The sequence below is a fragment of the Solanum lycopersicum genome, chromosome 5, assembly GCF_036512215.1.
Source record: "Solanum lycopersicum chromosome 5, SLM_r2.1".
Lineage (NCBI taxonomy): Eukaryota > Viridiplantae > Streptophyta > Magnoliopsida > Solanales > Solanaceae > Solanum > Solanum lycopersicum.
In genome coordinates, this window is record NC_090804.1 from 28,021,630 (window position 1) to 28,040,963 (window position 19,334).

Here is a 19,334-nt window from a genome sequence, read left to right on the forward strand (position 1 = left end):
GTACGGTTATGTTTTGCCATGGCTATAAATACAGCTCAAGGACAAACATTAGATTTCATTGGTATACATTTACGCGAACCTGTCTTCTTTCATGGTCAATTGTATGTTGCTTTATCAAGAGATACAAGTTCCGACAATGTCAAATTGTCAATTAGACCACCTATAATTGACGAAAATGACGATCATTCAACATATAATGTTGTCTATAATGAAATCATTTAAAAGGCCTTTTCTTGATCTTTGTGTTATAATTCGCAGTGGTAAATCTCATATACAACTTTCATACACTCGACATATATTTTAAATTTATTTATATTTTTATAAATATTGTTTTAATTATCATTTGCCTTTAGTTTATCCTCTTATAATGTATTCTAATTACAGATATTGCAACATGGCGGAAAGATATACCATCAATAAGATCACTACAAATACTAAAGATTGGACCTGTAAAGTACAAGTTGTTGATAAAAGTGGACCAAGGGACAACAAAGATAAAACTACAAAATACCAAGTCTTAATTCTGCAAGATGAAAAGTTAATTATTTGTAATAAAATATATTACTGATTTTAAAAGCCTGACTTCTTACAAATTCTTTTATAGGAGAATCAAGTTCAGGCCACTATTTTCAGTACAGATATAACATATTTTGAAAAAGAATTTGCTCCTTTGAAGACTTACTTGGTGTCTGTTGCATATGTGAAAGTCCCACCTCTCGGATACAAAAATCCACTTAAAAAATTCATTAGGACACTCGACAAAAACACCATTTTTGAATCGATTGAAGAGGTCAAACCTCCAGAGGATCCATTACCACCACCAACACGACTAGCTCTTACGAATTTTGACTCTTTTAAGTATCAACCGAAAGAATTTGAACTCGATATTTATAAATTTATTTAAATTATTGTTAGTTTGTTACTATTATTCACATAGAATTTAATTATTATTATAATAAAGAAGATTTACTTGCCATTGTCATTAATGGCAACCCTTCAACAAAAACAACAACTGGAAAACGACTTCAGAGTTCATTGTCATGGACAAGCTGTAAGTATATATATAAAAAGAATATCACTCTGTATCTTATTACTTGTTTTTAAAGAAAGGTTCTTTTTGGTTAATAGAGTTCTGTTTTTCCTTTTTATTTTTCGTAGTTGATGTATATTTGTACTTAATAAAGTGATTATATATCTTTCAAATTTCAGTAGAGTTGTTTTTGTAATCGTCTTCTCCAAATGAGTTATCCTGCTTTTTGAGATTTTACCTGTAGTTTTAGGAGTGATCTTCTTTGTTTTTTTGGCAAAGATTGTCTTTTTGTTCTTTTTAATTTCTATTTTATTTCTGCATCTTCCCCTCTCTTTTGTTAATAAAGATGTCATTGAATACCTTGTCCCTTTGAATCGTTGTGCAGTAAAGGTTCAGTTTTTATAAGCATTTATTTTCTTCCTTCTTTGTTCCTACTCTTTTTATTTTAGATAAATTAACTTTCCAATATTGTGGATATAATATGTTAAAAAGGAATATCCTTATTGTCATATTTGATTTGTTTTCTTCAATAGTATGCTTTTCTCTTATTTCTTAAAGATCAATATTGAATTTTCATCAATAGCTAATAATATCAAAGTTTATTGAGGTTTCTTGTACATGTTCAATTCTTGTTATGCTGTATTTTTTTTTCATTACAAAACTAGAAAAACCATGTTTGAGGTTTTATATCTAATATCATCTCATCGTTCTCTTCACAAGCACCAATCAGTGAGATTAAGTGTCTATGTGAATCTCAATTTTCAATAAGTTTAAATTTCTATTAGGTATACTTATCTTAATTTGGTTAATTTTAACACGAAATGTTCATATTAGATTAACTATCAGGATATATTGTCCATCACTTTGAATACCTGTAGTACTTTGATAGATTAAGAAGTTCATCTATTTCGTTGTTCAACCAGATTTTTTCTTTGTTTGTCAATCTCTTATTTTAACTTTTATAGCACAAAAGTGCTGCTAGTTGTTGATAATAATCTAATTTGATATTTATAATTTATAATATAATATTGTTTTAACAATATCACATATCTTTTGTAACTTTATTTTAATGTTTAAAAACATCCTACGAAACATATGCAGGAAAAAACCAATAAAACTGACACTTTGGGAGGATTTTATTGATCACCAGGGAATTAAACTTTTCAACCAACTTCATGATTACCTGATCATTCTTGCTAGAAGAATTGCGAAATCATCCCCAGGTAAAAGTGCAAAAACTTTTTTTTCCTTTTAAAAAAAAATATATGACATGAAACTAAAATCACATATTCTAATGCGCGTAGAAACATCGAATAGAATTATTGATTTGACGAGCAAATTCAATGCAACACTTGAAATTAATCTTCCATATCTACAGGCTGTTGAGTTAAGAACTTGCTTTTTTATTTAATACATCAAACTTCCAGAATAGTTTGAGATATAAAACTCATCTTCAATCTTACAATCACAAAGTTTCAAAATTCCACTTTTATTTCTTTTTTCATAATCTTTCTACAAGACATATATAATAAAATAAAGATAGTAGTATTCTTATTTATTTATATAAATGTATGTACCGTAGACTTCTTTACAATTCTTTTCAGAATTCTCAAAATGATACAAGTATTTTCAATGAGCTAACATTAATAGATTTTCATAATTTTACTTGTATATAGGATCAAAAAAATTGAAGCAAAACTTCTTGCTTATAAGATGAAAAGTACAACTCCAATAGGCTCTATTATGTTGATTCCATTTGAGGATGAGATTATATCTGTGGCTAACATCCAGGCACAACCTTCGGTAATAACAACAAGTATGTTATTCAATTTTTTTGAAATTTTTTATTTAGCAGTGAATAATATTTGGTTTATTGAATTTAAAGGGATAATTATTTAATATTGAGGCTGAATTGTGTGTTGCAAGTAAGGATCAACTCTTTAGTGTGTTAGCATGCTCAAATTGTAAGCAAATGCAAGGATCAACTCTTTAGTGTGTTAGCATGTTCAAATTGTAAGCAATTATTCACAAGATACAACATGCGAAGGAAAATCTGCTGCACAAGTTGTCACCAATCCACACATCTTATTCCTAGGTATATTTGCTCTTCTACAAAATTAAAATTAATAATAACTAATTAGGATTATTTATTATGTTTGTTCAAAAAATTAAATATCCTAACTGACCATTATTTTTAAAAAAATTCATTAGTTATTAAAACAGATGTCAATTTGAAGTTACTGTCAAGGACAACAGCTATTTTATCACATGAAATTGCAGAGAAAATGTTAAAAATATCAAGCAAAAAAATCATACCTAAAATTAAATAACTATGAAAAATTCACCACAAATATAAATATATATAAGGAATATATTAATAAATATGTACATATTGATGGGATATATTGGTCTTAAAAAAAACTTTTTTTTTTCAAGGAGCAGAGTTTTTTAGTTTTTTTTCAAAAACAGAAAAACTGTTTTTAATTTCACTAAAAGACAATTTACTAATTAACCAAGCACCTTAATTTTTCCCTTAAAGTAAGAATTTTTTACCTCCAGCAACAATATGAACAAGCTCCTAAACATCTTTATTATTGATAGTATACGGAAAGAAAACAAAAAGAGGAAAATTACAAGAGAGATTATATGGAATTAACTGAGGTATATTGTAGACAAATTCTATAGAGTTTGATAATTATATCGTAATTATTCACTGTGTAGTATATTGAAAGAAATTTACTTAATAAATGTATATATTCAAAATTTGAATTAGCAAAAATGTGGAAGCTAAGAACGTACTATATATAAGCCATATTAATTATTGCAGTGAAAGACGCACTAATTAAAGTAAAAATCATATGCTGCTTAATTTCTCTGTTTTAAAAATAGTTAAATGTTTCAATTAGATATTATCGTTGATTTTCAGATTTGATAATGTTGAGATAGCCTTATTCGTCATTAAGAAACTAAAAAATAAAATAAAATAATTTTTAATTGAGAAAATAACCATTATTTTAACTTAACTTTTGCTAATTTCTACAAAAATGAATTTTTAATTCATTATCTTATGGACTTTGACAAAGAGAATTTATTTTTATAGATTTATATATGTGTAATTATACTGAGTAGGTGGGAAGTAAATAGTTTTGTGTGTCACATGAAAAACTGATAGTAAAACATGAAATTATTACTTTAAATCATACGAGTACTATATTTTATCACTAATCTTTTTAATCTTTTTAATCTTTTTTGTATTGAAATGTTTTCTTCCTAATTTTAAGTGAGATTTTAGAGTTGTGTTTCATTCTAGTAGAAATTAATGCACTCTTAAAAGTATGATACTTGGTTACTCATCAACCAGGAAATAGATGAACGTATAATACTTAGTGATGCTTGAAAAGATATCAAGAAATTCTTTCATTTCTATCGTCTCAAATATGTGGGATAAATTGTGTCGGTGAATGAAAAAGAAAGACATGTAGCTCTCTCATAATAGGTACTCAGGAAGCTGAGTTGTGTTTATGTGTGTTTCTTGATGAGCTTCATGTTCAATGTGGTTCCCATTTGTCACATTGGAGCTAATTTTGTTTTCGTTGATAATAGATGACAATATGACGATACTAATGGCATTTCAGACACCAAAAGTTGAGATCATAGTGTGATGTCCCGCCACATCCTTGCTGAATTTTACATCCGGATAGAGGCGAAATGGTCTAGAGTTGTGGAGAGGTTTGCGCAAAACTCTAGAACCTTCTAGATTAATCAATAAGGCTAGAGAATTCCTTAGAATTCTCTGGAATAACTTAGACAAAAGCTTTGGAAGATCCTAGAAAGTATAGACTTTTCTAGAATAGGGACTTGTAAGTAATTTTTATATACACTTTAGCCCCTAGTAAGTAGTATAAATAGGTGGCATCTCATTTGTAAATCAAACAAAAAAGTTGTAAGAAATCTTCCAAAGTAATACAAGCTTTCTTCCAAAGTTCTCTTTTTTTCTTTTTAAGTCTTTCTTTGCATTCTCTTAGCATTTCGAGTTTTAAAGGCTTACTTGAGCTTACAAGATCGTTAAAGATTCGTGAGTAAGTTTTCAAGTGCCGCAAGGAGTCTTAGCAAATACTCTAAGTCCGTGACAAAGTGGTATCAGAGCAAGGTTCGATAGTAAGGGAATGGCTAGCGTAGGAGACATAAACGGCGCTAGCACCACCAATGTCCGTATAGATAGTGGAGAGAAGAATCGAAAAGGGAAGAAACATCAAAAGGGTCGTGAGGAGGTTCTGGCCGACCCCACACCTAGCGAGATGCTAACATCTCATCCACCCTCCACTATCGAAGCAAGTGACGATGAATTGGGCGAAGACGCCATAGACGTCACCGCAGGAGAAGAATGGTTCACAAGGGTGGAAGTGGTAAGGCAGGTCGTAGAGATATTAGGCCGGCGCATGAACGTGGTAAACGACAAGTTCAAGACCCTTGAGAACTTCACCCTTGAGGAGACTGAGAACATCCGTAAGGATTTGGAGGGTCGACAGCGGGCCGAGTTTGAGATAAAAGAGGTCATTTATTCCTTGGAGTGCCGATTTATGGACGCGCTTAGCACGATCGAGACACTGAAGGCCGAAGTGAAAACTCTCAAGGAAGGTATAGAGGTTGGAGGATCTGAATCACCTGACCATGATAGGGAGGCCGCGATCGAGTCTCCCAAGCCACCTATATTCAACGGTGTCCTACACGCTCGAGAGGTAGAAAACTTTCTATGGCACTTGGAGAATTACTTCAAGAGTAGTCGGGTGAGAAGCAACGAGAACAAGATCAACAGTGTCGTGTTGTACTTGTCCGAGGTGGCTATGCTATGGTGGAGGTGCAAAGATGTTTAGACCGGGAAGGGGACGTGAACCATCAACACGTGGGAGCAATTCCGCGAAGAATTCAACAAAGCCTTCTTCCCTAATAACGTCCTGTCCGAGGTTAAGCGCAATTTCTGGGAATTGAAGAAAATGGGAAGCATTCGGGCGTATGTGAAAGAGTTCACAACTCTAACGCTTCAAATTCCCAACCTCACAGATGAGGACATGAAGTTCCACTTCATGGACGAACTGCAATTGGGCCCAAGACAGAGTTGGAGCAGCGTCTAAGTCAAGACTATAGACGAATCCATCACACAAGCCGAGTCCTTGACGAACTTTAAATATTAACGGCATGACAAGGCGAAGGGCAAGGATACAAGAAATAGTCATGCCAAAGGTGGGGGAGACCGTGGCCGAGGCAAAGAGAAGTAGGTGTTGTGCGGAATTTGAGATAATACGAGAAAATATAAACGCGAACAGATTCAAGGCATTCAACAAATCTCCACCTTGTAGCGGGTCCGATTCAAGGCATTCAACAAATCTCCACCTTGACTTGAATTCTCCGAACAGATTCTTCAGACGCACTATGATAGTGTCAGGCCTCCCCCTCTTCCTCAGAGTTGCCCCGCAGGGCAATTAACAGCTTCTGATGTTGAGCAAGTCCAAACAGTGTTGAAACTTGCTCTGTGGAACCGGCTTTGTGAACATATCAGCAGGATTATCAGCAGTTCCTACTTTCTTCACCTTGATTCTCTTCTCACTTCTCAGAAAATGATACCTTACGTCAATATGCTTGGTTCTCTCATGATGGACTTGATCCTTGGCTAGACAAATTGCGCTCAAACTGTCACAATACACCGTAGCCTGATCATGATGCAGACCAAGATCACTAACCAGCCCTTTCAACCAAATCCCTTCTTTTGCAGCCTCTGTCAAGGCCATGTACTCCGCTTCCGTAGTAGACAAAGTCACTGTAGGTTGCAAAGTTGCCTTCCAACTGACGACAGATCCTCCAAAGGTAAACACATAGCCAGTCATCGATCTTCTTGTGTCAACATCTCCAGCATAGTCTGAATCAGAATAGCCAGTAACCAAGCACTGAGTATCACCTCCATAAATGAGACCAACGTCAGATGTACCTCTAAGGTACTGGAAAATTCTCTTCACAGCCTGCCAATGTTCTCTCCCTGGTTGTCCCATGAATCTGCTCACCACACTGACTGCATGTGCTAAATCTGGCCTTGTACAGACCATAGCATACATCAAACTTCCTACGACACTGGCATAAGGGACTCGTGACATATACTCCTTCTCTTCTTCTGACTGTGGAGCGAACATGGCTGTGAGATGAATATTGGCAGCACTGGGGGTATCAATGGGCTTAGATGAAGACATGCCAAACCTCGCCAAGACCTTCTGAATGTATCTTCTCTTTGACAAGAAAAGTTTCCTTCTCTCTCTGTCTCTAATGATCTCCATCCCTAAAATCTTCCGAGCGGCTCCCAGATCCTTCATCTCAAACTCAGCACTAAGTAAACCCTTCAGCTTCTGAATGTCATACTTCTTCTTTGCAGCTATCAACATATCATCTACATAAAGCACCAGATAGATGAATGAATCATCATTGAGCCTATTGTAGTAGACACAACAATCATATGAGCTCCGAGTATAGCCCAACTTCACCATATAGCTGTCAAACCTTTTATACCACTGCCTTGGAGACTGCTTAAGTCCATATAAGGACTTCTTCAACTTGCAGACGTGATTTTCCTTCCCTGGAACTTTGAAACCATCCGGCTGAGTCATGTATATCTCTTCCTCCAACTCTCCATGTAGAAACGCTGTCTTCACATCAAGTTGTTCAAGCTCCAGATTCTGATGTGCAACTATCGCTAGTAACACTCGGATGGAAGTATGTCTGACCACTGGTGAGAAGATCTCATTGTAGTCCACTCCCTCTCTTTGGTTGAAACCTCTGGCAACAACCCTGGCTTTATACTTGACTCCTTCTGCTGGTGATATCCCTTCCTTCTTCTTGAAAACCCATTTGCAAGTAATAATCTTTCTCCCCGAAGGCTGTATGACCAGATCCCATGTCTGATTCTTGTGTAGGGACTCCATCTCATCTCCCATAGCGGCAAACCATTTTTCAGAATCAGAACTTAAAATGGCTTCTTTGTAAGTAGACGGCTCAGATGTATCTACCTCTTCAGCAACCTGCAGTGCATAACCCACCATGTCCTCAAAACCATACCTCGTAGGTGGCCGAACTCCAACCCTCCTTGGCCGATCTTGAGCTATACTCTGATGGATATCTGATGGCATAGATTCTGAAATATCAGTTTCTGTCTGTGGCTCTTGATCCTCCTCTTCAGGTTCCTTTGAATCGCTCTCGTTCTGAATGACTTGAAACTCCACCTGTTTGTCAAGACTCCCAGTTTCTGACGTAGTTGTAGGCTTCACAATGGTTCTAAGCAGAGAACTTTCATCAAAGACAACGTTCCTGCTCATAATAACCCTCTTTTCTGCTGGAGACCAGATTCTGAAACCTTTCACTCCATCTCCGTAGCCCACAAATACTCCCTTTTTAGCTCTTGGTTCTAACTTACCTTCACTGACGTGATAGTAAGCCGTACAACCAAAAGCTTTCAGATTTGAATAATCAGCAGCTTTTCCTGACCACATCTCCATAGGTGTCTTGCACTGTATGCCTGTATGTGGTCCGCGGTTAATCAAGTAGCAAGCTGTACTAACCGCTTCTGCCCAGACTCTTCTATCTAGCCCAGCATTAGAGAGCATGCACCTTGCTCTCTCCAGAAGTGTTTGATTCATCCGCTCAGCTACACCGTTCTGCTGTGGTGTATTTCTGACTGTACGATGTCGAGAAATCCCTTCATCCTTACAGAATTGATCAAATTCAGACCAACAGAATTCCAGCCCATTATCAGTTCGCAACCTCTTGATCTTCTTCCCTGTTTGATTTTCCATCAAAATTTTCCACTCCTTGAACTTCTGGAAAGCTTCACTTTTATGCTTCATCATGTACACCCAAGTCATCCTTGAGTAGTCATCAATAATGGACACAAAAAATCTGCAGCCTCCCAAAGACTCAACACGGCATGGACCCCAGCAATCAGAATGGATATAATCAAGTGTGCCTTTTGTTCTATGAATGGCCTTTGGAAACTTGTTGCGATGTAGTTTTCCAAAAACACAATGTTCACAAAACTCTAGGCTCTTAACCTTATGACCAGCAAGAAAATCCTCCTTTGACAGAATTTGCATCCCTCTTTCACCCATATGACCAAGTCTCATGTGCCATAACTTAGTCATATCCTTCTGGTGAAATTCTGACGATGTGAACCTGTAACCGTGGAACCTTGTAGAAAATACAAAGTACCACTCATGACACCTTTCAGAATCAAATTTGAACCCTTCCAGACCCGCAAGACTCCATCTTTTCCCGACCAGCTGAATCCCTTGTTGTCCTAAAGACTGAGAGATATCAGATTTTTCGTCATCAATGGAACGTGCCTGACCTCGTTCAATGTGCAGAAGCTACCGTCATGTGTCCTTATCTTGATCGAGCCTGTCCCAACCACCTTGCAGACAGAACTGTTGGCCATCGAGATGCTGCCTCCGTCTACCTGCTCATAAGTCGTGAACCACTCTCTCCTAGGACAGATGTGATAGGATGCCCCAGAATCGAGAACCCACACATCTGAATGATGAGTGTGCTCATCCGCAACTAGGGCAATATCTTCTTCAGAATTGGTGTCTTCTTCAGCAACAGCAGCAGACACTGATTGTTTTTCCGATTGCTTCTTCTTCTTCGGACAATCAAATTTCCAATGTCCCTTCTCCTTGCAGTAATTACAAACATCGTCCGGCTTTGCACCCTTCGACATCGGCTTATTTTTCTTTCCGCCGTTTTTTCTTCCCTTTCCGCTACTGGTGAACAGACCGGAAGGCTGTATGTCCGTACTTGTGCCGTTAGCCTTATGCCGTAATTCCCTGCTATGAAGGGCCGATCTGACTTCTTCCAGTGACACAGTATCTTTCCCAACAATGAACGATTGAACAAAATTCTCAAACGACATTGGGAGAGATACTAACAGAATCAAGGCAGCATCTTCATCCTCGATCTTCACATCGATATTACGCAATTCTAATAACAAAGTATTCAATTGCTCTAAGTGTTCCCTGAGTTGTGTACCTTCAGCCATTCGTAAACCGAATAGACGTTGTTTCAGAAGCAGCTTGTTGGTTAGAGATTTTGTCATGTACAAACTCTCCAGCTTCAACCACAGACCAGCAGCAGTCTCTTCATCCGAGACCTCCGTGATGACGTCATCCGCGAGACACACCATGATCGTCGAGTGCGCCTTTTCCTCCAGAATCGCCATCTTAGGAGTAACGACGGCGTTCTTGTCTTTCGACAACGGCGCCCAGAAGCCTTGCTGTTTCAACAAAGCCCGCATCTTGATCTGCCATAAACTGAAACTGTTCCTCCCTGTGAATTTGTCGATTTTCACGTTCAAAGCAGACATCTCGAATTCTCCAAGAACACCAATTAACCGAGAGGCTCTGATACCAATTTGTTGTGCGGAATTTGAGATAATACGAGAAAATATAAACGCGAAAAACAAGACAACAGATTTACGTGGTTCACCAATAAATTGGCTACGTCCACGGGAAGAGAGGGAGCAGTTTTATTATGGAGAGGCAAAAACAGAATTACTAAAAAATAGGGTTTGCCATAGCGTCTATATATATATATATAGTGCTAAGCTACGCCTTAACAGGCTTGGGCCCAACATACAGAATTGACAGAAAATTAAGGGCCCAATACAAGGCATTCAACAGTAGGCACACCCCACGCAACACGAGCCCCATTAACCGGACAACAAGTGGTTAGGGCGTCAGAACTACATAGAGAAGCGGGTGCAGACCAACAAAGGAGATGGATGATACATATGCAGAGGATCGCACGTCTATGCTAGGTGCCCCAAAATTAATAACCTTGGTGCCATCCTACGCGAGCGGAAAGAGAAGGACACGCAAGAACAAGGACAAGATGTGGGCACGACGCAACTGGGCATGGTAGGAGTATGCGGTGCGATAGCCAAGCAGACCGAGAAGACAAGAGACTTCAGCATGCAGTATGTAGACATCTCCATAAATGGACGACCAGCTCGTGACATGGTAGACTTCGGGGCCGAAGCAAATATCATGACCAAGACGGTGGCAGAAAGGTTAAGGCTGAATTACGTGCCAAGAAACTCCCGCCTCAAGACAGTTAATGCTCCCACCGACTCCAGTATGCAGGGTCGCCCAAGGAGTGAGCATCGCGTTGGGAAAGTGGCAAGGTAAAAAAACTTTACCGTCGCTCCTTTAGACATATTTGATATCATCCTCGAGCAAGAGTTCTTCTAGTGCTGCCACACGATGATCGATCCCTGCCTCCAACGACTCATGGTCTTGGAGAGGGAAGGGCCATGCATGGTACCTCTAGTCAAGGTTCCAATGAAGGAAGTACACGCCCACTTATCGGCCATGCAGATTGTGAAGGGCCTAAAGAAAGGAGAACCGACATTCCTAGATACCATTGAAAGTTCAGGACAAGACAATGATACTGTGGAGTCCTTGCCACCAATCATAGAGACTGTCCTGGAAGAGAACAAGGACGTGATGCCGGACGAGCTGACGAAGCTCTACCTCCAAGGCGCAAAGTAGATCACAAGATAGAGTTGGAGGTCGGAGCCAAGCCAAACACACATGAACCTTATCGTATGGCTCCACCCGAGTTAGGGGAGCTAAGGAAGCAGTTGAAGGAGCTCCTCAAGGCCGGTCAGATCCGTCCATCCAAGGCACCTTATGGCGCGCCAATGCTGTTCCAAAAGAAGAAAGACAAGTCGTTGCGCTTATGCATCAACTATTGGGCGCTCAATAAGGTCACAATCAAGAACAAATATCCTATCCCACTAATTGCAGACTTATTTGATCGACTTGGACAGGCCAAGTACTTCACCAAGATGGATCTCCAGAAAGGCTACTAGCAAGTGCACATCGCAGAGAGAGATGAGCCAAAGACGGCGTGCGTGACTAGATACAAAGCATATGAGTGGTTGTTGATGCCTAGGAAGTAGTATAAATATGTGGTCTCTCATTTGTAAACCAAACAAGAAAGTTGTAAGCAATTTTCCGAAGTAATACAAGCCTTCTTCCAAAGTTCTCTTTTGTTCTTTCTAAGTCTTTCTTTGCATTCTCTTAGCGTTCCGAGTTTTAAAGGCTTACTTGAGCTTACAAGATCGTGAAAGATTCATGACTAAGTGGTCAAGTTCCTCACGGAGTCTTAGCAAATACTCTTAGTCTATGACATTAGGCTTGGCTACTATCTTTGGCAACGTAACTACAAAAGATGCTACATGAAATGCATTACTTTTGGTATGTATTTAATTTTAATTTTATTTATCTAAATTTCTCTCTTCATCATGTTTAAAATTTTGATCTTTTATATATTTATGGATCAAATTCTTGATCAATTACTTCTTCAACTTAACTTGCAAAATGATAGTGTGAAGCTGCAGGATATCCGAATGTTCCCGTTGGTGTAGAGGGTAGCTTGACCCTTTGAAGGTAATTTTGTTTTTATTTTTACTGTTTATTCCTTCTAATAGTAACATTTTTTCTCTTTGCAATCTCACAGACTATGTTTTCCAAAGAGAAAAGTGATTGCTACAACATCACTTGAATATACGAAACATGAAGCTAATTTTTAAAGTTTTCCCTACTGTGTAGATAGATATTAGAATAAATTGCAGAGGAAAAATGATAGTTTCTTTTACACACAAAAAAAAAGTTCAGTTTATGCTTACTTTCCTTTCTCCCTTGTAGCTTCTCAACACACTGTCACCTAAATCTTGTTTCTTTTAATAGAGAGGGGAACCACGTGTTGCGGACTTTGTTCATGGTTCATTTGGATTAGGCAACTTATTTTTACCTTCTCCAAATTTAAAAAAAATCGACAAGTCTGCATCTAAATTCTTGGTGGAAAAAGTTTTTGAATATCCTGGTGAAGTGTCTATACTTGCATTAGGACCTTTGACAAACTTGGCTTTGGTATGTCGTATCTTAAAACTTAAGATCTTTATGTTTCCAACTTTTCCCTTGAAATAACAAAAGTTTCATCGTTATTTGTTGGTTAGGCTGTCAAGATGGACTCAATGTTTGTAAGTAAGGTGACGAGAGCGGTTCAGCTTAGTGATTCCTTCTTTGCTTTAGGAAATGTTAATCCTGCCGCAGAAACAAATGTGGGCATTTCTTTCCCAATGGGGTATATAAATACTATAATATTTACAATGTTTTACAATTTCTTTTTCAAACCTACGTTTATATGGGTTTTTTGGCCAATGGTCTATCGAACAGTACAACCTTTCTATTTCTAGAAGACAAAGGTAAGGTCTACATGCATACCAGCCTTTCCAGGCCCCATTTGTGAGATTACATTTGGCATGTTTTTGTTGTTGTAATGTCTTAAAATGTTGAAGCATGTTTGTGTAGTTTTCTGGTCCTGTAATGTTTGTGAAAAACATTTGTCTTTAATATTTACCATGCACCATGTAAAAATGTTTAGTAGACAACAAGTTATCCTTGTAATTTGAGTATAATATGGGTCCTTTTTGGCATTATGTTAGAAGAAATACAAATGCATTCTTGTGTATTATACATCATTTCATATTGTTGTCAACGTCTACAAGCTCAACTTTTTTTGCATGTTCACTTATTCAGTATGCAACGGTGAAGAAACTGTTGGGTTTTATTTGCCCTAAATTTCTTACCATAAATAGGTTTTCCTTGTAGGAAAAGGTTTTGGATTGGCTAATCCTTTTCTTGTAGGAAAAGGTTTAGGACTCTATAAATAGAGACATGTTCCTTCTAACTTAATCAGCATTCACAATGTAGTCTTAAAGGCTTTGAGAGTTTTGGTTAGGGGGAGAATTTATGGGTCACAAGCTTGATACGTTATCACTTGTGTAAACCTCCCATGTATTCTGAGTGAATTGGTTGAGGTTGTTTCTCTCTGTATTTTGTACTCTCATATTTATAGTGGATTGTTCATCTCCTTTGTGGACGTAGGTCGATTGACCGAACCACGTTAAATCTTTGTGTCTTTTGGTATATTTCTCGTTGTCTTCTTACTCGTGGTCTTTTGAGGGTTGCTTTGCTAGCTTCCGCGTTTACACCTGCTTATTTTCGGTCCTAACAGAAACATTCTTTGTTGTATTCATTTATCCGATTTGTAACTGTTTACTCATTTGCTTAGTTTGCTGATGAGCAATATATGGGGACCCTGAGGTTGCTGCTGTTGTGTTTACGTCGGGGGCAAATATTGATGTTGTAGGCATCTACATTACAAAACAAGTCAAATTGAAAGGTGAATGTTTAACGCTTAAATATGTCAAATGCTTCTATATTTTGGACCTTTAATAATTTTGTTCACCTCTAAAATAAGAGTATGCTTCCCTGCTTTTAGATGTTGATCTTGAAGAATTAAAGCAATCCCGAAGGAAAACACGCTAAGTTTATGTGTGATATGTGCAAATTTTACCGTGATTAGCACGTGAAATCAGATGGTGTCTATGGTAACATATGTGTTCTTATATTGCTTTTGATGACCGACAATGCTTCTTAAACCACTTTCTTGCATTTATCTCGTGATCATCTCTTATCAATTGGCGCTCATACTCTTCAAAAAAGTATGTTACTATGTGTTTGATGTATAAATTGTTGGTTTTTTTTTGTTGATTATTCATTTTTTCTTTTTATGGGTGTGGTGATCTGTTATATGATCACATTTTCGTTTATCCATTCCAAATGATTATGGAGTTGTACTTCACATGCAAATGTGGAAAACAGATTGGACATCAACACACCTCAGAACGTATCATTGAATGCGAGAAGGTCCCAAGTTGCCGTGTCGGATGGAGGAACATGGTATGTACCTTGGCAACTTAGGTAATGATTTTGAAAAAATCTTGTTTATACTTCTATGAGTATTTCGAAATTTGATAACTCTTGAGACACTATCGGGATATTGAGATAGATAACTATGCACAAGATTCAACTTTTTGTATCTATTCCAGTCAAATTTTAAAATTTATCACAAATTTAGTCATTGCAAGAAGTGGATTATAACATTGTAACTCATACTATTATCACTTCGAAGAAATTCTTAAGCATTACATTATTGGCTATGTTTTCAACAGAAACTTTATTAGTAACAAGTAAGTATTTTTTATTTCGGGTTGTTTCCCTCTTCCTGCTCGAATTCAATAAATCATATTTTCAACGCCACTTGTCAGTAGAGTCGATTCTGCTTTGGTGTAACTGAATAACTTTTGATAAGTTATTTCCTGTTAATGTTTTTCATGGCTGAAACAGAAAAAAAACTTATCTTATTAAGCATTCATGTGTTCTAATAAGTAAGTTGGTAAAATTGTACTATCTAAAGATATCAGTTTCAACTTTGGATCTTTATAATTGATTCAAAAATGATTTTCGATGTAAATTTGGTAGACTCGCATTAATTGTATTAGAAATATTCTAACCTCTTCATTGATAAAGACTTCTGTAATATCTTGTTGCTTCTTTAATAACAAAGACTCATTGTATCCACAATAAAAAAAGTTCTGTTTCATCATGAAAGTTTCTCTGTGACAGCCTTTTATATTAGTCAACATAGCTAATGCAATATATTTGCAAATAAAGAAGTCGTTTTAAATATAGCAAACTTGATATCATTTAATAATGTCGTAATCTATTATCGCTACAATTATTATTTTGCTCTGTAAAACATTTTATGCTACAATACTGAGTTATTTACAATTTGACATTTTGTTAATTCGTTTATTAACGGATGAAATGCTAATCGACTTTCTTTCAGCTATCAAATATGTGGCTATCTCCAAGCTTTGCAGACATCACCATCATTTTTTGTTGTTGCATTTGTTGTTGATTATCTTATTTGTGAAATATACTTCACAACATTATTTGTATTGGCTTCTTAAATACACACTGAGGCTACTCAATTCGTCACTGATAGGTAAGCCTTGAACTTGTCTTTTACAACATGTCAATTGATGCAAATTTGCTATATGCTAGAGAGAGATTACGAAGAAACATATAAAAGAAGGTTTGCATAACATAAATTGATCAGTTTGATGCTTGACATGAGGAAAGAGAGGCAATTATATGCTACAAGTATTATTTAACATTGACTTAGAATAAGGTGTTGTTTGGTTCTTTTTTTTTTCTTTTCAATACAACTACACCACAGAGTTAGTCGTTGAATGAAAATTTGATGACCTTATCTGACAAAAAGTGTGGTGATTAAGATTTGATTAAGATTGATAGTAGACTAATTATATAGTAACTTCTATGTCAAAAGCACGTGGGGTATCTATGCTATCAATTTGGACCATTAATTCAAGAGAGTTGATATAGTTTATTCTAGGCAGGATCATGATTTTTAGATATTGAATTATATGAAGAAAAGGATTACAGCCCATACGGTTGAACCAGTAACCGAGCCACCATGAATGAATGATAATCAACTAATCAATAAGCGGTGACCAATATCTTATTGGTTCATTTATCTGTTTAGCATATTAATAAGCCAATAGTCGATATGTTTAACTATTAACATTCAAAATTGAATCTAACAACAAGAACCCCTAGGTGACAAGATAAGTCTTTTAACATTGGTAGATTTAGACATATATGATATAATCATTCCAAGTTAATGTTCTTTTATAGAGCAAAGAACATTAAATTGAATTAGGTCTTGCTTCTTAAGAGGAAGAATATACAAATTCTGAGTGAAAAGATTATGCATGCTTGTATTATGTATTTTTTCATCCCGTCGACAATTTCAGTCTTATTAAAAATAAAAATTTCATTCCATGAGATGGGCATACTGTTAAGCACCAACAACTAGAATGAATGTTGCCTTGTGACGCTAAAAGGTTGAGATAAGGGTCGTTGGTGAAGTCTATTGTATACCCTTTTCTATGATTTTCATGAGTTTGAAAGAGGATCATTAAACATCGAGCGAACAACATTTTGTATTTTTTTAAACATCCAGCAAACAACACATGAATGCTTAAGAAGATAAGTAATTTTTTTTCTATTTCAACCATGATAAACATTTTTTTGAATTTCATTCTTACACATGCTTGTTTTCATTAACTGTTTTGTGTCAATTTGGTTGCAACATGTGATGCTAAAAGGAACTCAATATGATCAATTATTTTGGTCATTGTTTTCATAATTTCCGGCATCTCCATAGAGTTTTTGCTTGTCAGCATTGACTTATCAAAGAAAAAACAAGGAATTGTTAATTGGTTTATTCTTAATGATGCTTTGGGTCCTATATTGGGTTGAGAAAGAGTTAATTTTTTTTTATGTATCCTTAGATCATAGTAACCGGTTTTGACCTTTATTATCTTTATGCCCTCTTCGACCCCTTTCTAAAGGAGTATAATTTGAAGTTTTAACTATTGTGTATAGTACTCATAAGTATTTTTTTCACTGTTTTGCGATTACGTTGTTTTGCTTTCTCTCTTTCACACACACACGTGTTCTCCAAAGCATTTTTTTTCTCTCTCCACACACACATGTTCTCCTATTAAATTTTTAAATGTGGCTATGGATTTTAATTGGTTTAGCGCTTTATGTTTCAAAATATTTAATCTCTTTTTCTCTTTTTGGAATAGGAAGCAGTTCTTTGGAAAGTGAAAAGCAATGAAATATTCTGGGCATGGACAATATTTTCAATGTCCCTTTGTGATTTATGTGTTCATGGTGAAAACTACGAAGTAAGAACACTGATAGAAAAGTATACATTATGTTAATCATGTAGCATAGAATGGTGGACACTGTAATAAGCCAATGACACATACACTTGGTTTGATATTACAAGTGTATTAAAGGAAGTAATAGAAATAAGTCATTTCACTAATAGGTAAGTAATATATATATATAGCCTGACCCACGGTCCATCCTGCACAACCGTCGATGGGATCAGAAACTCCCAAAAATTTTAGCCTAGAAAAATTGGTTAAGTCTTGGACGACGGATGGACTTTCCATAGGTCAGACGACGGTCAGTAGTCCGTGACCGTCGATCAATACTCCCTTCACCCACTGTCTTAGAAGAGCTACGGATGACCAGCACGGTCTGTAGGTCTGACCGTACGTGGAAAATTTGCAGACAGTTAAAGGGAACTGTAGTTGGGTCAACTTCAAATGGTCATAAATCTTAGTACAAAATAAATTAGGTGTCCCATAACCTACCCACAGATATTTAATTAAATTATCTTTCCATATCCACCAACCTTGCTAAAATCAAACCTCCGATTAAAAAGTTATGCCCATTTTAGTAAAGGCCTGTCGAACAGGCCCAGTCGATGGACCCAACGATAGATATCGGTCAGACAACAGACCGTTAGTCCTGGCCATCGTTTGGTCTGACAACTACTTTTCCAGGGTCTTTTTAACCTTTTCCACTTTGTTTAAACCCTAAGTTACGTCGTTTTTACCCTAAATCATCATATTGTTAGTTAGTTTAAGCTTAGAAACATAATTAAAACATATCTAAGTCAAATCATTAAATCAAAAGTTCAAAAATTAGAAGAAAGAAAGGAGAAAAAGCTCAAGAATCTTAGTTCAAGAACGAAGTAAGTTTCCAGTTGTTCCAGCCCCAAAATTAAGTATTTCTCCGTGAATTACATCACCAGGTATGTGAGATTTCACTAGTGGGTTCCTTTCACCCATTGGGTCACTAGTTTTCAGTCAGATTCTTGATTCCCATATCATGATTAGATCTAGGGTTTCTAGAATTTCAACAGAACTTTAAGAATTTATTAGTTTTATGTTCCAAATCAGATTATCATGTTATTATTCAGTTTATTGCATGAATTTCAGAACCCTAGTTTTGTATTTCTTTAGTTCTTGAATTACACATGCTACGTCAGATGTTTTAGATACTTCAGATATACATGCCTTAGTTATGAATGCATAATTACTAGATTAATTGTTACATTATTAGTTTGCATGTTCAGTTTTGAGCTATCCAGTATTTACAGAAACTCAGACATAATCAGTATATTTACATAATTCATTGGGAGTAGCATAATACCGAGTTGGACTACTAGCGTACCCAATAGTTCCAGAACTACTAACAAGTAGGTTGTAAGTCCCCTCTGTTGGCAATCAGCTTGGAGATCACGCCAACATTCCTTTATACCATTTGCAAGGTATATTGGGTCCTCGATGGGGTGTATACATCGGACTCCACATTTAGATCATGTAGTTTTATTATCGTTTATCAGTAGCTACCACAGTTCAGTCAGACTCTCTGCATTGACCACTTATCAGTATATTCAGTATTCAGTTTCA

At 36.4% G+C, this 19,334-nt stretch overlaps 1 pseudogene; it reads left to right on the forward strand.

The window, feature by feature from the left end:
• Nucleotides 1–2,854: 2,854 nt before the first annotated feature.
• On the forward strand, nt 2,855–14,569 carry LOC101257263 (uridine nucleosidase 1-like; annotated as a pseudogene).
• Nucleotides 14,570–19,334: the final 4,765 nt, after the last annotated feature.